At 53.2% G+C, this 7,852-nt stretch overlaps 1 pseudogene; it reads left to right on the top strand.

Moving 5' to 3' along the window:
- LOC141095515 (nuclease EXOG, mitochondrial-like) overlaps nt 1-7,852 on the top strand; it is a 29,044-nt pseudogene continuing 21,192 nt past the window's right edge.

The following is a 7,852-nucleotide window of genomic DNA, read 5'->3' as shown; positions in this document are numbered from 1 at the left end:
GGTGGCGGCTCCGGTTCATTCCTCTTTTACAACTACGTGAAGATGTCAGGACATATTTCCTACAGGATTATAAGCCGCCGCTTTCTGGGGGGTTTCGTGCTGGGGGCTACACTGAGCACATCGTCCTCCTAGCCGCGCTGTATTTATACGAGCGAAAAAGAGCCGAGCCAGGTGAGAAAGCCGCCCCCTGGCGGAGAGTGTGCGCCGTTACCCCTGTTGAGGGAGGCCCTGTCATAGACGCGTGGGCTGCGGCCTGCATCCGGGTCTCTGCTCTGTGCGCGCTCCTCATGGCATCCGGGGACCTCAACAGGCACGGAGGGGTTAACGCCGAAACTGCGGCCACAGTGAATCAGGGCGGAGTCACGTGGCCTCGTGTCCGCGCTCACGTGTGGGAGTGACCGGTCCGAGCAGGGTACAGTGTATGTGTCACCCCCTAGTTCCCAGTGACGTCAGTACGAGCTCCCCTCTCACCCTCTGCCTTACTGCAGCGCCCCCTCCTGTCAGGACGGAGCAGAGGGGCCATAGATCGTTATGGTGTCTGTCTGGGGTGTGTTCTGTGTCGGTTTATAGGAGAGAAGTAAAAAAGCGCAACGTCGACACCGTGGAATCAGTGATGAGTGAGCGGGGCCGGATGAAGTGTTATCTGGGCATGCTCGAGTGCTCATAGTGCCCGGCGTGCTCGAATACTATGCTCTGGTCCCCGCGGCTGCATGTCTCGTGGCTGATTGACAGCAGCGGCACATGCAGGGATTGTCAGTCACTCCTCGGGATGTTCCCACGGTCAGTATTGGCAGCACATGTCCGCTCCATCCACAGCGCTGCCGGCTTCTGAACGCCGCTGATTCCACATGTGATCACTGAACCGTGCGGGATCACGGCTCCCATTACATTGTACGGGTGAGATTTATCCTGTGGAGACAGAGCGTCTCCGCTACATATATAGACATGCTGCGGGCGGGAGAGATGCTCCACATGGAAGCCGGAGGCGTCTGCCCGCATAGTGGGCGTGGGATATGATGACACCCCCTCCACTGTGCTGTAACATCTGGACGCTGCGGATGTACACAGCGTCCACTGACCGTGGGAACATACCCGTACATGTGTCACCGCTGTCACGAGACATGTGTAGGGAAGGTGACCGGACGGACCTGTCAGTATAGAGAAGGAAAGGTTTGCACAGTTCAGATAGTTGTCAGTTACTACAGTGGGGAAACAGCTAGGAAAGTGTAGTGGACGTGCAGTACCTGGGTTGACCATTAGAGGGCAGGGAGGAGTGTGAGCAAAGGACTTGACATCAGCTTAGGGCTTAGGCTATGTTCCCACGTAGTTTTTAGTCTCTGCGGATTTTGTAGAGAAAACCGCAGGAAATCCGCAGGACAAAGTGCTGCGGTTTTTCTGCGGATTATCTTGTGTTTTTTCTGCGGTTTTGCCCTGCGGTTTTACACCTCATAATGGATGAGGTGTAAAACCGCAGCGTTTCTGCACCAAACAATTGACATGCTGCGGATTGTAAACCGCAGCAAAACCGCGCGGAAAAATCCGCAGCATGTGCACAGCTTTTTTTTATTTCCATAGGAAATAAAGGTACTGTACAACGCAGCAGAATCCGCAGCGTGTGCACATACCCTTAGGTCTCTTTCACACTTCCGCTTTTGACCATCAGTCAAAATCCACCAGTTTTTGAAAAAAACGGATCCGCAATTTTTTTTGTCGGATCCGTTTTTTCCCCATTGAGTTGCATTACCGGCGGATCTTGACAGATGGCTATCCGTTGGATCCGTTTTTTTGCGGATCCGCCAAAATGTTTGCATCCGCCGGTAATGCCTGGACGGACCCTGCAACGTTTTTTTTGCTGTAGGATCCGAATTTTACAGTGCGCATGCCCGGAGAAAGGAAGTCTGCCGGGGATCGATCTCTCTCTCTCTCTCTCCTGCGGTTCCTTTAAAATTCTCCCTTCAACGGATCCGTCAAAAAAACGGTCCGATGGCATCCGTTTGCATCAGTTACAAACGGATCCGCTTTCCGACATTTTGGCGGCTTTTAACTGACAAGAAAAAACGGAAGTGTGAAAGAGGCCTTAGGAAACCATTGATCATGGGGGGCGGAGTTACAGGGAACCAGGAAAGGTATAAATACTGAGGGAGGGTTCCAGTCCAGAAAGTTCCAGTCCCCAGGGGGAGCTCAGGTGACAGGAGGACTACAACAGTCTGTGCGCTCTGAGGAGAACCGAACCACGGGGACTGAGGAGAGAGAACGTCGGGGGGGTGGTCCTGACAGGAAAGTACTGCAGTGGAGACGAGACACCGGGTGTGGGACACCGTATTTGACACGTCGCCTGACCAGTAAAATTGCTGTTGGTTTACGGGCCTAAGGCGGCCACAGAGACGGACCTGTCAGGAGCGTCAAACAGTGAAGAAGGGACGGTACGTGCATGTACGTCCCTAGTGTGAAAGTACGGTGTGTATAACTGGCCCTAGAAATGGGCCGTGAGGTGAAGTGCGGTGTACTGCAGAGGCCGTCAGGCGGACGGCGAGTGGAATAAACTTGGACCTGTTGCACCCAGAACCTGCCTCCATCTTGTCTCTGTTTTGTCTCTGCGCGGTATATCGAGGGACCACCCCCCAGCTCGGCCCACCGACCCTACACTTGGCGTAGTCGGCAGGATCAACGCCGCTAATACGTCATCTTCTGCGGCAGACCTGCCTCAAAGAATGGAAAAAGACTTGGACTACTCTGCTTGGATTACAATCACCTGTGGAATACAAATGGGGAGCGCTGTGGCGGATCTGTGTGGCCAGCAGAGGATCTGGGGCGGTACCAGGTACTGTGCAGTATGGCGGTATTGCTTCAGCGTAGAGGAGAGGTCCGGGTGTTCGCAGTTGTTCAGAATGGACTGGGACCCCCTCCAACATACCCCAAAGGGAAGCGGTATGTGCCCGGAGACAGACGCTTCCATATATTGGACCCTGACAGGTGGTTGGAGAGGCCTGCCGACGCCCCACCCCACAGAGGGAGTGACACCGAAGAAAAGCTTGGGTGTGGCTGCTTGGCGCCATTCGATTGCTGCCCACCGGACGGTATGAGACGCTGCGGGTGTCGGGGCATCGGCCGCCTGGAGTGGCAATGGCGGCGGGAGACTTAACTGCGCCAGAAGACGTCATCTTCAGATCCACGGGTAGGAAGCGGAGCCGGTGCGGAGCCAGAAGGAGCGGCCGCCGTTGATACCGGCGGAGAACTTCCCCGCGGAGTCCCTGAGCCTGGAGGCTAGGCCCACGGGACAACGAGTTGAGGAGCGGAGACTGCGGGAAGAGCCGCGTGGTGACGTGACGGAGGCCGGGGAAGGTGAGAGTTCCCCCGGCCCTGCCGGCGGCTTCACAAGCAGCCCCCACCACCCTGCCGTGGCACGCAGCCTCCAGCGTATCGGAAGGTCTGGCCGCGGAGGGCCCTATGGTGTACACGGAGCTGAGCGAGTCATCCCGCCCGGAGTCATCAGCGTGGAGCTCGGTTACAGAAGACACGGCTATGCTGGCGCTAGAACCGGCTGTGGCCTGCTTGACAGGCCCTGTGACTCAGTCCTCCGGAAACACAGCTGCTCCCGTCCGCCACCCGGCTCCAGCTGCTGCTGGGCCGCAGATATTATCGGCCGCTTCTGCCCTACGCGCTTTTTTGGCAAAGTCCCGCCCACCAGACTCTAGAGCCTGCGCTGTACTCTCCGTTTGGGTTGCGGAGGTTATTAAGGGGAAGAAGGCACAGGAGCAAGTGATTTGGAAACAGCTGCATGAAAAGGGAGAGGCAGGTATGGCGGCTAAGAGATCGAAGGGGCGGCTAAGAGATCGAAGGGGCGGCTGGTGTACACCAACGTTGACAGGGGGTACAGTTTCATCCGTGATAAGACTGTCCAGAAGGTGTATGTGAATGTGGCCTCCATACGGCTTGGTCGGGCTTTGAAGGAAGGGGACTTAGCTTCTTATTATAAAGAATACTGCCCCCGCGGATATTATGCGGTGGCAGTACTGGCGGAGCCCGAAGAAGGCGAACCCCTGTAAAGAGGACTGTTATGGACACTCCCTGCATCCCAGGAGCTCCATGGCGGTGGGGCCCCTTGCTACCGGCCATCAGGAGATGGTCTGGACAGTCAGGATTTCGTTGCACCGTTGTGCAGACCACGAGGACAGTTTTCTGTCCAAGTTATAGAAAAAATTTTTTAAGTTGCAGTTAGTTTGCCTGACGTGGCAGGGATGCAGAAAAAAAAGGGGGAAGTGTCAATGTCAAAGGAAGGGGGGAAGGAGAACATGTGATGTTGTATTGTTATATGGTTTTAGAAGCAAAAGAAAATGAAAAAAAAAAAATGGGTACTTGTGCTATTATGAAGTTGTTTAATGTATAATATTCCAAAGTAAAATGCAACAGGCTCGGGTAAGGGAAGGTCTGAGGGACCTACGGGAAGTGTGAGATCCGAAGAGGGGTCTATGTGTGAAGAGGGTCTGGGAGACCGAGACGCCGACCATGACATGTAATTGAAAGAAAGGTACAAGAGGTGGAAGATGTGGAAAAGACAGCCGTCCTTGGTCAGGTCCCCGACGCCACGGACACCCCTGAAGGAGTTAGACGGAGGCTGGCAATGATCTGGTAGGTGTGAGACCTCGATCATGGCGTACAGACTAGGGAAGGTAACAAGGGGAGAGTAGGGGAAGGTACACGCCATAGAGAGTATATGGGTGTACCTAGCCCAATTTGAAAGACGTTGTCATGTGGCGTGTGCGCTGGTGAGTAGCAGTAGGCTGCTCAGAGCATGGTGCTCCCAGTATGGTTCGGCCTCCGCAGGTAGTGGGTTTGGCCCAACAACTGGTCCGATAACAGAGTGTAGGTGAAGCTTCAGAACGACGAAGGCAGGGATGATGATTGTCGAGGACGACAATGGACAAAGGAAGGGGAGTGTAGGGAAGGTGACCGGACGGACCTGTCAGTATAGAGAAGGAAAGGTTTGCACAGTTCAGATAGTTGTCAGTTACTACAGTGGGGAAACAGCTAGGAAAGTGTAGTGGACATGCAGTACCTGGGTTGACCATTAGAGGGCATGGAGGAGTGTGAGCAAAGGACTTGACATCAGCTTAGGGCTTAGGATACTGTTGGTCTTGGGGGGCGGAGTTACAGGGAACCAGGAAAGGTATAAATACTGAGGGAGGGTTCCAGAAAGTTCCAGTCCCCAGGAGGAGCACAGGTGACAGGAGGACTATGACAGTCTGTGCGCTCTGAGGAGAACCGAACCAGGGGGACTGAGGAGAGAGAACGTCAGGGGGGTGGTCCTGACAGGAAGAACCGCAGTGGAGACAAGACAACGGGTGTGGGACAAAGTATTTGACACAACGCCTGACCACTAAAATTGCTATTGGTTTACGGGCCTAAGGCGGCCACAGTGACAGACCTGTGAGGAGCGTCAAACAGTGAAGAAGGACGGTATATGCATGTACGTCCCTAGTGTGAAAGTATGGTATTTATAACGGGCCCTAGAAACGGAGGGCTGTGAGGTGAAGAGAAGTGCGGTGTACTGCAAAGGCAGTCAGGCGGACGGCGAGTGGAATAAACTTGGACCTGTTGCACCCAGAACCTGCCTCCATATTGTCTCTGTTTTGTCTCTGCGCGGTATATCGAGGGACCACCCCCAGCTCAGCCCACCGACCCTACACATGCAGCCGCAGGGACTAGAACATATTATTCAGCACACCGAAGTCACTGTTAGCGCTCCAGCATGCCCAGATAACACCTCAGCACGCTCACTCATCACTGCTCAGCATCTCTTCTGTTTTTTATACTCTTTTTTTTCTTTTTTTGTCTGTAGCTCTGATATTTGGTGTTTTTCTGCAGGCTGAGTTGTATTGTGAAACAGCAGCAATTTACACCATTGTTTCCTTCATTTTAAGTTTATGCCGCCAACAGTTGGCACAGATAGTATTTTGGTGCAGAATGATTACAGAGATTACATAAAGCTTATCCTCGCCCCTTGTGCCATCATTGTTCCCGCGGGGCCGGTACGCGCGGTCCTGGTGCTCTTGTACGATGTGACACGTGTCTCCGGTGCACAATCAGCGCTGGCGTCACTGTCCGCGCCTTCATACGAGTTGTACATGAAGAGTAAGTCCGGGCTGCGGCTGATCTCCGACTTCCTCTTCATGTTCGATTCATATGAAGGGTGGGGACAGTGACGCCAGCGCTGATTGTGTGTCAGTGTCAAACCGCATGAGAGCCCTGCAGAGAGCGCGTGCTGACACCGTGGGAGCAGCGCAGGCACGGGATGTGAGTATAGGCTTTTTTATCTTATTGGGGCAAAGCGTGGGGTATGACAAGGGGTTGTCCTAGCAGTGGACAACTTTAAATGAAATGCGGCATTGCTGGTGTGAGACATGTAATGACTGACAGTCAGCTCTCCTGATCTACACTGGTAACACCTCCTTTCATTTAAAAAAGTCTCTGGAGGCAGATTCTCAGGGAGATCTATGTCCGGCCCGTAGATCTTAACCGTTCATTTACATATAAAGACAAGTGTAGATTTCTAGGTAATAAGATCAGATTGAAGACGTCACGTTATCATTTTATAATTTTTTTTTTATTTTTTTTTTACTTGCGTGGCCATCTAGATCAGTAGTCCCCAACCTTTTTTTCAAGCAAGACCATTCTTCCATGGCCCGGCAGGGCGGGGATGGAGGTGTGGCATGGGCGGGGCTTTGATCATAAGGGGGCGGGGCTATGGGCGCGGTTGTAGTGTAGCAGTGCATACTTATAATTAAATAACATTTATAATGTGACTCAACTCACCATAGGTTTTGAATGAGTGCTCCATCACCCCCTTCTCCCCATCATTGCCTTCACCCCATCACTCCCTTCTCCCCATCATAGCCTTCACCCCATCACTGCCGTCTCTCCATCATTGCCTTCACCTCATCACTCCCTTCTCCCCATCATTGCCTTCACCCCATCACTGCCGTCTCTCCATCATTGCCTTCACCCCATCACTCCCTTCTCCCCATCATTGCCTTCACCCCATCACTGCCGTCTCTCCATCATTGCCTTCACCTCATCACTCCCTTCTCCCCATCATTGCCTTCACCCCATCACTCCCTTCTCCCCATCATTGCCTTCACCCCATCACTCCCTTCTCCCCATCATTGCCTTCACCCCATCACTCCCTTCTCCCCATCATTGCCTTCACCCCATCACTCCCTTCTCTCCATCATTGCCTTCACCCCATCACTGCTGTCTCTCCATCATTGCCTTCACCCCATCACTGCCGTCTCTCCATCATTGCCTTCACCCCATCACTGCCGTCTCTCCATCATTGCCTTCACCCCATCACTCCCTTCTCCCCATCATTGCCTTCACCCCATCACTGCTGTCTCTCCATCATTGCCTTCACCCCATCACTGCTGTCTCTCCATCATTGCCTTCACCCCATCACTGCTGTCTCTCCATCATTGCCTTCACCCCATCACTGCTGTCTCTCCATCATTGCCTTCACCCCATCACTGCCGTCTCTCCATCACTCCCATCATGGCCTTCTCCCATGCCTTCTCTCCCCATCACGGTCTTCTCCTCATGTCCCCATCTCCTCCAAGGCCAGGCTCCACCTACACAAACACAGACAAACACACACACACAGACATACATGTACACACACACACAGACAGACATACACACACACACACACACAGACATACATGTACACAGACAGACACACACACACAGACATACATGTACACACACAGACATACACACACACACACAGACATACATGTACACAGACAGACACACACACACAGACATACATGTACACACACAGACATACACACACACACAC

Source organism: Dendrobates tinctorius, unplaced genomic scaffold, assembly GCF_039654945.1.
Source record: "Dendrobates tinctorius isolate UK_male_01 unplaced genomic scaffold, ASM3965494v1 ptg000070l, whole genome shotgun sequence".
Classification (NCBI taxonomy): domain Eukaryota; kingdom Metazoa; phylum Chordata; class Amphibia; order Anura; family Dendrobatidae; genus Dendrobates; species Dendrobates tinctorius.
This window is presented reverse-complemented; position numbering and strand designations above follow the sequence as displayed.